Consider the following 14,922-nt stretch of genomic DNA (forward strand, 5'->3'; position numbering starts at 1 on the left):
TTTACACGTGCGTTCGAGAGAGAGAGAGAGAGAGAGAGAGAGAGAGAGAGAGAGAGAGAGAGAGAGAGAAGCCATACACACGAACCAATATTCCTTTCTTCTCTTTTCAGCATTAGCGTGTCATCAATAACATGTCTTCATTTTAGTTGTGTGTGTGCGTATACCTACCTGTTGTGTATTTATCTACATTCTGCTCTCACTCCCTCTAAACACACTATGCGGATATATGCGTTTTGCACCTGTCATGTTTATCGCCCCCTCCCACTGCGAAGATCAAAATCAAGATATAATGACACTAGCACTTATGTCTAGAATCCTTATTCTGATTTTGATCTCAAAATCCATTGTATTTTAATGATTTTAAGACTAGACAATGTTTAAAATTGAAGGCTTAAGTTTTTAGGTGCTCTGAAATAGTCTTTAATTTAAATTGAGCGAATATTGCGTAATCGGTGTCATGGATCAAATTAAATGCAAATCTAATATATTTGAATTTTCAAATAAGGGAGTGTGTCCATATTATGGCCTCTAAAAACAAAAAAAATAAAATAAAATAAAAAAAAAACATCGAAGGAATATTTATTAATTGCCTCGCGGGGAGGGGCTCCAAATATATTTTAATACATACAGATTTCGTATTTATTATTACAGCGACAATTCTATTAATTTCAAATGTAAAAAAAAAAAAAAAAAATGACTTGAGTGCCATCAGCTAGAATCGAAAACCAAGTCATTTAGCGTTCCGGCTGCGTTCCCTACCGCTTGAACTATCAACAGAGAGATAAGAAAGATTTAAAATTAAACAAAATTCAAGCTATGAATGAATTTGCGCATGCGTAAAAGTAATAGAAATATGTCGACAAGTTGAAATGAGCATTTTGCAATTCAAGGTGGTGACATATTTCTGTGCGCGTTACTCATCCATCCAAACAATCATTTAACTAAATCTGGAATATCTTGATATTTTGCGAAGAAACATTCCCAGTTCTAAAAAAAAAAAAAAAAATGTGTGTGTATATATATATATATATATATATATATATATATATATATATATATATATATATATATATATACTAGCATTTCAGGCCGGCGTTGCCCAGGTGTTTGGAGGTATATGTTGAGCAAAAAAAAAAAAAGTGGTAGTAGGAAGGCAGGCCCGAACCCGTATCGTGAAGGAGGAAAAGAACGGGGGAAAAACGTGACGTCTTTGTTGTTATGACTACCGTCAAACCGGGAGTGAAGTAGGTCTTAATTAAGGCTAGACAATCAGAAAAAGGGGATGACTTTAAAAAATATCGGCGAAAAAAGCGACCCCTCCCTGTAGACAAGTGCCAAGTTGAGGGTGAAGAAATTAATGTTCTTAGCCAATTTTTCGGTATTTTTCGTCTGAAGGGTCGAGCTTCAAAACAGTACTGATCTTGTGAAAATCCGTCGCCTTTATCGAAAGTTTTATGCAGACATGCATACATACATTTATATATTGGTAGCTCAAATTTTCGACCCAAACCGATTAAAAAGCTTGCCCTATCTCTGAATACCCTTTATGTAAAATATAAAATGTTTAGACCAGAAATTGTCTGAGTAATTTGGTAGAGACCGCAGAGGTCAAATATTTAAAAACTTTGACCCCTATTATGACCCCTTAACATTTATTGTTTTAGGCTCAAATCAAGTTATTAATTTTGATCCATGTCCAAGAAACCTATATCTAAAATTTCACGTGTTTAGACCCAAAATTGGCTGAGGAGTTTGGTAGAGTTCTCAAAGGTAAAAACGCTAAACTTTGACTTCTTAACAGCCAAATTTCTGGATTTTCCCAAATCTTAGTGCCCTGTATACCAAATTTCGAGTCTGTAGACTGAAAATTGACAGAGTTATTGCGTAGGGACATGTACACAGACACACGCAGACAGACAGGTTCACTTTTATAGATATATAGATACATATACCCATTTGAGACCATATCATTGATGAAAAGAAAATTATTCCCAACTATCATTAATGTAAATATCGCACTTTTGTATAAAGTAAATTGAAATAATTTTTCTTATTTATAAGCTCTATTGAGCATTAGAAAAACTATTGGTTTTTAGTTCATGTTAACAATATACTTGAACTTTATATATATATGTATATATATATATATATATATATATATATATATATATATATATATATATATATATATATACACTTACTAGCAGGTCATCCGGCGTTGCCTGGTCGAAAAATACGCATAAATATTATATTTTAATTAATACAGAAACTGAGACATATGCATGCGAGGATTAGGTTTTCTTCTGAACATTTCAGTTTTTGTAAGTATATACACTGGAGCTGAGACCGAAACCTAAAGACAGTGAGTCAAGTACGATAATCATTAGACTAGCTTGGCACGATCTTTACAAAGTGTTTTCAAACCTACTTATTCTTAACATAAAGAAGCTTTCATGTTTTACAGTCGCACATGCACATCCGTAAAACAGCTGAAACACAGATAAAAATCCGATGACTCCCAAATACTAATTTTTCGAGTTTGACCCCTTTGACCCCCCCTTTTTTTTTTAGATGAAAACCGATTAAAACGTTTTCTACGTGTCTGAGTACTCTATATACTAAATTTCATGTCTGCAGATCAAAAATTTGTTGAGTATGTAGGTTGAGAATTATCCTCGCACACACACATTCTCACTTTTATAGATATATATATGGTTATTATATATATATATATAAAATCCAATTGGTACAATTAATTAAGCTAGATGAAACCGCATTAATACTTTCAGAGCATATATGTCGAAAGTGAACATTTCAAATCTTAATTTATTTTCATTTATAATATTTAATTATGTCTTACACGTGTTTCGTGAAATAGTGAAAAACACCAAACAGCTCAAAGACAATTTATATATTCCGCGTAAAAAAAAAAAAAAAAAAAAATACAATAAAACAAAAACAAAAAAAAAAAAAACAGTCGGAGATTTAGATTGGAGAGGCAGATTTTGTTATCTGTTAGAATTTACCGTTGGAAAGTGAAAATATTGAATTTACCGAAAGCTAACAATGAATAAGTAAATTAATTTACGTTTGCTTGGAACTGATGAGCTAAAGAGTAAACTTTTTAATAATATTTGCAGGATATGAATTCATATAACAACTTCAATTTTCATATATATATATATATATATATATATATATATATATATATATATATATATATATATATATATATATATAATATATTATTATTATTATTAAGTTATTGCCCAGTGATTTCAATGAGATTGTTTTACTTGGATTGCTACAAAATTGAGCGAAACTCATAGGAAGCTTAGTTTCGTATCCTTACAAATTTAGTCTGATTAAATATAGACCTTTATATATTTGTATATATCTATATTTATCCATCCATCCATATATATATATATATATATATATATATATATATATATATATATATATATATATATATATATAGTTGAATTTATTTAAAAGTATCGCAAACAAAAATAACCAAATGAATGACATATCTGAAAAAGCGGTACATTACAGCACAATCGGAAGTTAGCTCAGTGATAGTGAGATTGGAAACCTGAAGCCCGATGTGTAACCACACTGATGAGTCATAAACGACGAAACACGTGTATTTTTCTCGACTTTAGTTATTGAACCTCACATTCGTAAGCACAGCTATAATTAGAGATAATTAAATATGTCGCTTTAAAGGTTATATTGTCGTAGGCTTGAAATTCTTACAGATTTTTCCTCAGAAGGGTTTCAATATATATTTAATAGGCAGTTTTTTTTATGGGTCTTATAATTTTTTAAGGATTTCCATTTCTCTGCACCAACTTTTATCCTCTTTAATCCAAAGAGGAAAAAAAGAGAAGAGGGAAAATATTTCCAATATAAACCGTCTCTGAAAGTTGTTTGGTGTTTTTCCGCCATTTTATGAAACACTTGTAAGACAATGAAATAGTATGAATGAAAACTAAATATATATTTGGTTTTAGAATGTTCACTTCACTCACACACACATAATACTTTTATTTATACAGACAATTATTACATAGTCACTACACTAAACATGATAATGTTTGCAAGAAACCAAAAGTCACTTGTCGGGCGACGCAATAAAGTTTATTTGCCACCGAAGGCATCTGGTTCTCAAATGAAAGAAGTGAAATATATTTTATTTAATGAAAAAAAAAAAAAAAAAAATTCAAACACTAAATTTAAGTGGAGGGGAGGCATTAAGTGAAATTATAGACTCAAAATAAGAGACGATATGGGAAAGAGAATGTCAAAACTTAACAGGATAAATGAGAGAAGTAAAAAGAGATAAAGAGGTAAAGAAAAGGACAATGAAGAAGAAAAAGAAGAAAAAAGAAAGAACAGAAAGACGGACTAAATTATGGGGAAGATTCTGAGCTTTTTTTATTTTCATATTAGTTGTTGATACTATTGTCTGGGCTAAATTCGGCATTGTAGTATATATATATATTTTTTTTCTATAGAGTTTTTGTTTAATATTGTGCTGTACTTATGTGGGTACTTAAACGAATTTTCTGCTATTCTAAAACAAATCCTTAGGCATGTTGGTTTTTACAGTTTGCTTTTAGCAAATAAGGTGCAAACCAATGAAAAAACATTTGCTAATACTTTTCCTCTGAGGAGATGAATAAGCATCGAAAACTCATCGGTTAAGGAAATTTATTCAATTGTATTCTTTGTTTTCAAACAATAAAAATTCTGTATTCGAAGATTAATTTAAGTACATAAATTTTGATTCATTTGCTCTATCTTGTATATTGAGCAATTTTATTTGGCTGGGATTGTCTTATATAAAATATTACATCTAATAATATTTTCTAAAACCAAAAATCAGCGTATCAGTAGATATATTTCATTTCATTATTCTGAAGTGTGTGTGTATATATATATATATATATATATATATATATATATAATTTAAAGGAGATTAGAACAATAGTCTAAAGAGCTGAGTGTATTTTAATGTAACAGTGAAATTACTAGTTTAATTAAAATACAGGAAATAGAAAGTGCTCGTTGTAATTTAGATATATAATAACCTCGATAGTTAAATGTCCTAGAGCTAATTCAATATTAAGTAATGTGATTTATAATTTAAAATTTAAAAATCAAATTTTAATTAAATTAAAACTTCGTTCCATAAGGAGGAACAACAACAAAATCAATTATCTGTACGATCGTTTCGGAAAACAATGCTTTTTATTGTGGTATACATCAAGTTATGTAGAATAATTATATATAGTTTTTTGGTAAGCAAGGTCTCCTCATCAGCAAATTTTGGAGGGTTTTTATTGAATTTAAAAGACACCATAAATAAACCTAGCATTAAAAGTAAGGCAGATGAATCTGAAAAATTGAAATGAAAGGTCTGGATTTAAAATTTATAAGAAAATTAATATGGGTTAGAGATAGAAATAAGTAGAGAAAAATATATATTTTTGAATTTACATAATAAATTTGCTTTAAAAATATAGAGAGATATTTACCTTTTAATTTTTCTTTTTTTGAAATCAGGAACTGTGGTTAAAGTAGTCATTTAGATGTTTGCTATAGCTTTTTATCTTATTGAATGATGAATTTTAAAAAGGGGGACGCTCGTGCAATAAATTGTTTCCGTTAGCGTATTTTTGATTTAAAGACGCTACGGTTTATATATAGAGAATATTGTTATAACATTTTTTAAGGGGAGATAATTGTCATGTTTTCTTGACTTTATTTATTTGATGGGTGTAAGGGAGGTAATTAGTCTAACTTAATTTATTAAAAAAAAAAAAAAAAAATATATATATATATATATATATATATATATATATATATATATATATATATATATATATATATATATATATATACCCGGGTGGAATATAAAATAATTTCACAATACGGGATATACATATGCCTCACTGTAATTCAATGATAACATTGTTAAATCGAAAAAGTTGTAAATTAATCACACAGCGTTAAGGAATAATTTCGAGCTTATTGTATTCAGTATAGAACTATTTAGGAAACTATTTCAAAGTATTAATTCTAATGCATGTTAATTTTATGGTTTTCAAACATGACAGTCATCAACCCTCAAAGGGTCATTAAGTGGAAGGGAATCCCTTTTTTATAAATTACTAGTTCGCACTAGGATTAATGGTCTACCCTGCTTCTTTTGTTTCAACTCATTTGATTCATTGGTCTAGTGGTCTTCAATTTGCTGTTCTGATACCTCATTGTAATACAGCTTCCGATTTTAGTAGCTTTTCCCAAGAACTGCAGGCTTGTGGAACCATTCCTGCTGACCGTTTTTCTCTTATAACCTTAGTAAATTCAAGACTATAGTCAAAAGACATCTCTATTCTTTACGATAATAATCTTTCGTTCTTGTTAGCTCCTTACATCAAATGGCTTGACGTCTTGTCTGGAGCGATTCCCATACAGAAAATAAAAAAGTGAAATACACGAAAATGTATAAACATATTTGCATACATATATTTACATATTTTTTCAAATCCTTTTTAGCTTGAAAAATAAATAAATAAACGTCTTTATAATTTTTAGTTAGTTCATAAGAAATAATTAATAAAGTTTATTTTTATGTAGTCGAATAAAACATTCTTTTTCATAAAATAGATATGGCCGAAAAATAACATCAAACTATTTGTTAGGTAAATTCAAAATGTAAGTTTAGTAAGCCAATTGAACGCAGTTTTTTTTTTTTTTTTAATAAACAAGCATTTATTTGCTTATAAATCAGACTTTTCGACCTCATCGCGTCTTCGTCAAGATGTACAGTTTTTCTTTTTTCTTCCTTCGTGGCATGATGTTATACGTATTTTTTTTAAGTGGCATCATGCCGCAAGGAAAAAAAAGATGGCGCAAAATGTGTCTATCCTGACGAAGATGCGATGACATCGAAAATTTTGATTTATAAACAAATAAATAAATCTAAACTTAAACAACGCTTTTATCGCGGAGAAAAAAATCTTCATATTATATTTCTTAGATATTTAATGTATGACTTAGAATTTCAATCAAAAATATCTAACCACGTCCTTGCGATCTGTATCCTTAGGACAAATGGGAAAATTTAATATACTTTTATTATTTATCCATTTTTTTTTTACAAAAGTCTCTCCGCTTATCAGAGTCCAAATGTCACTCGAGGATAAAGATTACATAAGTGCCAGGCGGACAGCGATACAGCATCGTGATGATTGGAAATGATGATGGTGATTAGGCAGAATTTGATGATTTAAGAGGGTGGCTCAGCAAGAATTTGTTTACATTGGACTTGAAAACGACCATGTTGCGGTCAGTTGGAAAGCAGCCATGCGGTATTGTGTTCTACAGACGGGCGGGTCTAGAAAATAAACTTTCCTCGCGGAAGTGGCTTTATGCTTTGTTTGGAGCGATTTCCGTAAAAATAAAAGGTATTTTAAAATGTTCAAAGTTTGGCTGAAAAATCGATTCGACATTTAATTCACTCAAAATCAAAGAATCTGAGAAGAGAAATTTAGCAAATTCTGGTACTTTTGCAGTATACGGACGGCGGTCATCATTTTTGGTGCGTTTCACTAAACTGTCGCCAGGTGGTGCTTCTCGATCAAAGAACAGGGGACGATAACTCGTATTTTTTGGGAAATTCTCCAGAAACTTTATCTTAAAATGAATGTAAATTCCTCAAATATGCGCGAAATTGCATTCTTGACGTCGGACACCCGGGAAACAATTGACTTTTTGCAGACAAATAGATTGTTGTCGACCACGGAGCAGTGTCAGTGTGGACAAATCATGGTATTGCAAACCAACAATAGTAGTAGCGACGGATTCTGCTGGAGATGTTGCTTTAATTCGATGTTTTATTTAAATCATAAAATTTTTGTTGCCATTAACTAGAATCGAAACCAAAAGCAAAACTGTAGCATTCAAAGCTGGTGACGTTACCACTGTATCAACGTAACACGCATATGAACTGATTAAAAATAAACTAAGATGAATGTACAAAATGCATAAGGATTTTTTCAATTTTGACCCCTTTCTGACCCCTTAAAAACAATTTTAATCGGCTAAAGACCCATGAAAGAACGTTCCATAAAAGATATTTGAAGCCCCTAGTGCCGCTGTACGACCTATAGTTTCGGAAGAGATAGAGTTTGAAAATATGGAGACAGACAGACAGGAATGGTGCATTTTATATATTAAACTATTCACGAATGCATGTTTTGTCGTGTTAAGACTCATCAGCATGGCCGAACCTAGCGAAATTAAATACCAGAACCTCGAAGTCTGAAGCCCAAAGCTCTACAATGAGTTAATTCTGCCAGTGTTGGAAAGTACGATTTTTTTTTATTTTTTATTTTTATAGATGTCATGTATTGGTTTATTTTGTCTGCGATACTTTTGGACGAATTCTATTATTTATATGAAAGAGTATTTTTACCCTAATAATGCTAGTTGGGAATAATTTTACCTTCACTAATGTTATGAGAGAGGAGGAGAAAAGGGATGGTTGGGGGAGGGGAAAAAAGAAAAAAGAAGAGAGGAAGAAAGAAGAGAAAATGAAGGAAAAATGTCGAGAGAAATTTAAGAACGAGAAAAAAAATAGAGGAAACAAAAGGAGAAAGCAAGCTATGAAAGAGAAATAAGATACAAGAAGGGAAAGAAATGGCAAATAAGACAGAAAAAGCAAAGGAAGAAGATAGAGAGTAAGAAATATAAAACAATACGAAGGAAAAAAAAGGGAAAAGAAACGTGGAAACTAAGAAAAAGAAAATAAAGAAAAATAAAAAAAATAAGAAGAAACGAATATTTTGAATGAAGTATTCGAGTTATATGTTTTTATTTTTTATTTTTCCGAAATGTACAAAAAGGACACAATAGAAAACAAAAACTTAGACACAAGGCCACTCAAAAATTAGGGAGGGTGGTCGATGGTCATCCTCGTCACTGTACCTTTTGTTGGTCTATGCTAGTCCTAGCTAAGGTTATCATTCACCATGATATCGGGGGTCGTCCTATTTAAGATTCCCTGAATCAAATCGTTTTTTTTTTAATTTTTTTTTTTTATTATTATTAAATATGTACATGTATAATACGGCATAATCACGTTGACACACCGGTTCCCGCTAGATCACCGAAGTTAAGCAACGTTGAACCTGGTCAGTACTAAATGGGTGACCATTTGGGACTTCCAGGTGCTGTATGTGCTCTCTGCTTATCTCGGCATTGTTTCCAGTCGTTCTGGACTTCTTCTTGTCACTGGAATCAAGCAATGTCGATTCAGGAGAGGTGCGGTTAGGGATTGCACAACTCTCGCCCCACAATTACACACGCAGCTGCCCCTACAGGGGGCATCCTTTGTCTTTCAAGACTGAACGGAAGCATTGTCTGTATGCTACATGTAAAAAATAGAAATCTATAAAAGGTCGATTTATTAAAATTTCATTGACGTTTGAATAAAGCATTTGATGAAGTAAATATTTCCATTTTTTTTTTTTTTTTTTTTTTTTTTTTACAAAGGCATCACCACATTATCAAGGCCCAGAGGCCACTCAAGGATAAGGGTTAAAGAGTGTACAGTAGAAATTGGTCAATATAGTAATCATTAGTAATGAAAATTTGGTAAATTTAATAACTTATATGGAACGGCTCATCAAGAACTTATTTACTTTAGACTTGAACACAACCATATTGTAGTCAGCCGGAAAGCAGGAAAACGGAAGACAATTCCACAGGCGTGCAGTTCTAAGAAAGAAGCTTTGTTCATGGAATCTACGTTTAGGTTTAGCCACAGATAAAGAGTGGGGGAAATTATTGATAGTGTTTACAGCTAGACGAGTGTTTCTTGTGAAAGTTTGGCGAGGGGGGACCAAAGATTGAAGCTCATTTGAACACTTTCCATGAAAATAACGATACATCAGAGACAAACTCGCAACATCTCTTCTGTGAGATAGCGGTTGCAAGGAGGAGAAAAGGACATCTCCTACGAGGCTACGAAGTCTATTTTGAACTCTATCAAGGCAGGACAAGTCCTTTCTAGCAGCTCCTGCCCAGATGTGGCAACAGTATTCCATCCTTGGACGTACCTGGCTCTTATATAGGTAGAGAATAGCATCAGCAGTGAGATATCTACTGGATCGATAGAAAGATCCCACCATTTTTCCAGCGGCCTTGGCAACAGATTTGATATACGTGTTCCATTTAAGGTCAGGAGTAATGGTCAAGCCCAGAAGCCTGTCAAAACTTGAGGCCTCCTGAAGACGAGAGCCATTCATTTCAATTGATGACAAATGTGGATTAGAATGTTGATGATGTAAAGAGAGAAGCTTGGTTTTAGATGCATTAAAAGTAACCAGCCACTCCTTTCCCCATTGTACTACATGCTCAAGATCAGAGGAGAGAGAATTGGAGAGAACTTGGTCGTTTACTGTCTTAGATGTGGTACCATAAATGGTAGTGTCGTCAGCATAAATGTCTACAAATGATGTAAGGATATGATTTGGAAGATCATTAATGTAGATCAGGAAAAGAGTTGGGCCCAGGATGGATCCCTGAGGGACACCGGCATTAATACTGTGAGCTTCTGATTTTTGCCCCTCAACTACTACTCTTATGAACCTATCAGAAAGAAATGATTTAATAATTGAGAAGACTTTTCCAGCTATACCATAGCTAGCGATCTTATGAAGTAAACCTTTATGCCATACCCTATCAAAGGCTTTAGATATGTCAAGAGCAATTGCTCTAGAAAGATTGCCACCGTCGAGAGATTTGCTAATCCTATGCGATATAACTGTAAGGACATCTGCTGTAGATCTAGCAGAACGGAAACCATATTGAGTGTCACTAAGAAGGTTATTTTTGTTGAGATGTTTGATTACTTCTGTATTTAACACAGATTCTAGCAACTTACTCATGACGCACAGGAGACTTATTGGCCTGTACTGAGAGGGGGATGAGCGATCACCTGAATTCTTAAATACAGGGCATACTGATGAAGTTTTCCAGGGAGATGGGAAACTATTCTCCTTAAGACAACGTTTAAACAGTTTTGTAAGTATGGGCGCTAATTCAGGTTGAAGTTTTTTGAGTACTATAATTGGAATACCATCAGGGCCAGTTGCTTTACTGGAATCAAGGTTTTTGATTAGCTTCGCAACATCACGTACAGATATACGTATATCACATAGCGTGTTTTCTGATACAGGAGGAAATATTGGGGGTTGGCGGTCTTGGTCGCAAAGGGTAGAATTTGCTGCAAAGTTCTTGACAAAGAGTTTGGCTTTGTCTGATGCTGACGAGATTACCTCAGGTCCATTGATAATAGTTGGGATGGAGCACACGCTTCTGTTCAGGATTCTGTTTGCTATTTGCCAAAACTGGTGGGAACCAAGCCGCTGCTCAGCTACTTTGGACTTAACAGATTTAGCATACAACTCTCTTGCGTTCCTTATTACTTTCTTACAATGGTTGCTGGCAGTCCTGAAAACGGCTTTAGTTTCCATACATCTATTACGTTTGAAGCAGTCGAAAAAGTGATTTCTGTGCGCAATGGCAGCAGCACATTCTGGAGAGAACCATGGCTGGCTGTTAGGTTTTTTCTGAAACTTTTTAGAGGGTATGAAATGGTCAATACCTACAATTAACCATTCAGTTAGGTCTAATACTATAGAGGATACATCCTTTTTAAACATGGAATGCAGAGGTAGATCAGATATAAATGTACGGAAGCTATCCCAGTCAGCCTTAGTGTATCGATATACTGTACGATGAAGAGGTACATCTGGGGACTTATTACATTTCATTTTTATCTTAATTGATACAACAGAGTGGTCGGAAGATCCAAGAAGCGACAGAACAGAAACTGAACATAGTTCAGGGCAAGTTGTGAGAAAAAGGTCTAGTAGGCTCGCATACTGGCCATCATTATCGGGCACACGGGTAGGTTCCTGAACAATCTGAGTGAGGTCATAGGCAATGGAGAAATCATGACAGAACCTCCCCTCATCATCGGTCTTGTTTGAGTGGGTCAACCATTCAACGTTGTGAACATTGAAGTCTCCACATACGTGAATGTTAGCTGAAGGATAAGTAGAAAGGACTTGGTCAATTTTCTCAGATATGCTTTGAAAGATAGTAACTCCACTGTTGTGGGGGCGATAGAGAGTAAATATAAATGCAGTAGTGTGAGCTAAAGCAACCCGGAAGCACATATAGGGTAAGTTAGGATCTTTCCTGGAGATGTCCCTCCCACATGGAAAGCTATCTTTAATATAGGCACATATTCCATGCCCATGGCGATCTTGGGGGTCAGATTTAGAAGTTAAGTTAGAGTATCCTGAAATTGCAAACTCATCTAGGGAAATAGCCTGTCCAATGCCAGTTTCACTTAAAAATAAAAGGTCTGGTTTAGTCTCCTGTAATTGGGTTTCAACCTCTGGAAGGTTAGAACGAAGACCCCTGATGTTGGAGAAGGAGACATGGTAGTAGGGGTCTACGTTGGAAGTTGGGGAACCGGGTTTAATCGTGTATTTTTTCTTGAAACTTGTCATGATGAAATTTTGGAATTTGTGGACTAGGTCGACAGATTTACTTAGAGCAGGACAGAGAGGGGAAATTAAGAGAGAAAAAGAAACGAAGAATTTTTTTTTTTTATTTGTAGTTAATGATAAGGTAAAGCCGTAACAATTACCCACTAGTATGGCATCGAGAGGCCCCACCAGAAGCTACTGCATGGTCCAGAATCCATTCACCAAATGGCAATACAGCAGCCCCAGTACTTTGCACCTGCTGATAGGACAGCCTCCTTAGTGGTTAATCCAAGGTTCGGGTCCCTGACTATCAGGCGGATAACGTCAGCCCAGACAAAACGTTTACCTCCAGCACCCTTACTAGTGACATGGCTACAAGGATAGACATAGAAACAGAAAATTTCCGCCATCTCAGCCAACTGTTCGCAAAAATACTGCCAACCTAGAAAACAGCTTTTTCTTCTCCCTTTGTCCGAAAAATCACTCATTTAAAAAAATGAGGACTGAGGGACAAATAAGAAGAAGCGAGAGTAACAGGAGCTGCCGATAACGCATCCACATCGAAAAAAAAAAAAGCCACAGTATAGTAAAATAACATGAGTTTTTTTATCAGACAAAATTTCAAAGATCGTCTGGGCAAAGTAGTTGCATTTTATGGATGAAGTAATGGAACGTTGTTGTTCCAACTTTCTTTTAAAGAACAAAGTAAAACATAACATCGATTTTTAATGAGAAAAATATTCAGCTCCCCTAAAAATGGGGCATGTGATAGTACAAAAATAATTATTCCAGTCAAAAAGATTTCTCATCCTCCGACCGAAGACAGAACAGATATTACACTTTGAACAATCTAAGCATGCGGGGCCCCCCTCCACAAGTGAAGAATTTATTTTCACCATGACTAATGTTTGTGCAAAATTTAAAAAAACATTCAAGGAGTGGTCATTAAGTGTAGACAAACAAACGATTTCGGAACAATTTTACCTTTATAATTCCTCCTAGGAGGGCACCCAGAAGTAGCGCAGAAAATCCGTTCTGACAAAATTTTACTTGCACTATAATTAATGTTTATGCAAAATTTCAAAATAATTTAACGAGTGGTTATTGAGAAAAGTGTGAACAAACGAACGGATGAACGAAAGTGAATTTCTAGGTCCAATCCCTCCTTTGTCGGGGGGGGGGCAATTAATTATCTGCTGAAAAATGGTGTACATTTAAACAAATAAGGTGCAAGGTCAGCAAAAATGTGTAGTGAAAAGTCTGTGATCTTCCCTTTTCTATCCTACTTTAGTTAGAATCATTAACAGGCACCAAAGTACCACATTTACTCTATGAGTAGTTCTACTTGAATGTCCTTTCAATTATTATTGTACTCTGAGAGGTGAAAGTGGCTAAAAAACTGATAACCCGAGTGTGCCAAGTTCGAATCCAGTTCGTTCCACAGAAACACTTTCACTTAGGATGTTGGCGACCTTCACGTGATTACTTCTGTCTTTATAGAAAGATATTGGGGACTGGAGAGCCGATGCCAACAACAGAATCATCTGATTTATCGGAAATGAATGAAATTTGATGTCTAAATTTTAATAATCCGTTTATCTTTTCAAGTCCACAAATATCATTTGATTTGGTTATTTTGTATATGACATACGGCATAATCACATTGATACACCGGTTTTTTGGGGTTTTTTTTTACATGAGGCCACTCAGGGATAAGGGTTATTGCGTGTACAGTAATCAATGAGATAGTATTGTAGCAATCATTAGTATTAGGAGTTTTGATAGAGTGTCTTACTTAAGGGGGCGGTTTGTCAGGAGTTTGTTTATGTTGGACTTGAGACGTCCAAGTTGTAGTCAGGTGGGAAACAGGCAAGCGGCAGAGAGTTCCACTGGCGTGCAGTTCTAAGAAAGCTTTGCTCATGGAATCTACATTTGGATTTAGGCACAGATAAAGAGTGGGGAAAAGTTGTTTAACTTCGGTGATCTGACGGTTCTCGTCAGATCACCAAAGTTAAGCAACCTTGAGCCTGGCTAGTACCAGATGGTGACCATTTGGGAATTTAAGGTGCTGTATGTTCTTTCCGCTTATCTCGGCATTGTTTCCAGTCGTCCTGAACCTCTTTTTGCCACTGGTATTCAACAATGTCGACCCAGGAGAGGTGTGGCTGCAGATTGCACAACTCTTGGCACAAAAATTTCACGTGCAGGCACCCTTACCATGGGTATCCATAGTCTGTCAAGACTGTAAGAAGCCTTTGTATGTGAAAATTTTGTTTTTGTAGAACATGATTGAGTTTCATAAAGCGAAAAGAAAAAAAAACATAACATTAATATACATTATTAT

The 14,922-nt window shown here is 34.3% G+C and overlaps 1 protein-coding gene and 1 pseudogene across 1 annotated transcript in view; one reads left to right on the top strand and one right to left on the bottom strand.

Moving 5' to 3' along the window:
- LOC145276968 (uncharacterized) overlaps positions 1-14,922 on the bottom strand; it is a 925,232-nt gene that overhangs the window by 623,827 nt on the left and 286,483 nt on the right. The gene's annotated exons all lie outside the window — the stretch shown is intronic.
- LOC145277116 (5S ribosomal RNA) lies at positions 9,138-9,254 on the top strand (annotated as a pseudogene).

The sequence above is a fragment of the Euprymna scolopes genome, chromosome 5 (genome assembly GCF_053919585.1).
Source record: "Euprymna scolopes isolate OS-2025 chromosome 5, ASM5391958v1, whole genome shotgun sequence".
Classification (NCBI taxonomy): Eukaryota; Metazoa; Mollusca; class Cephalopoda; order Sepiida; family Sepiolidae; genus Euprymna; species Euprymna scolopes.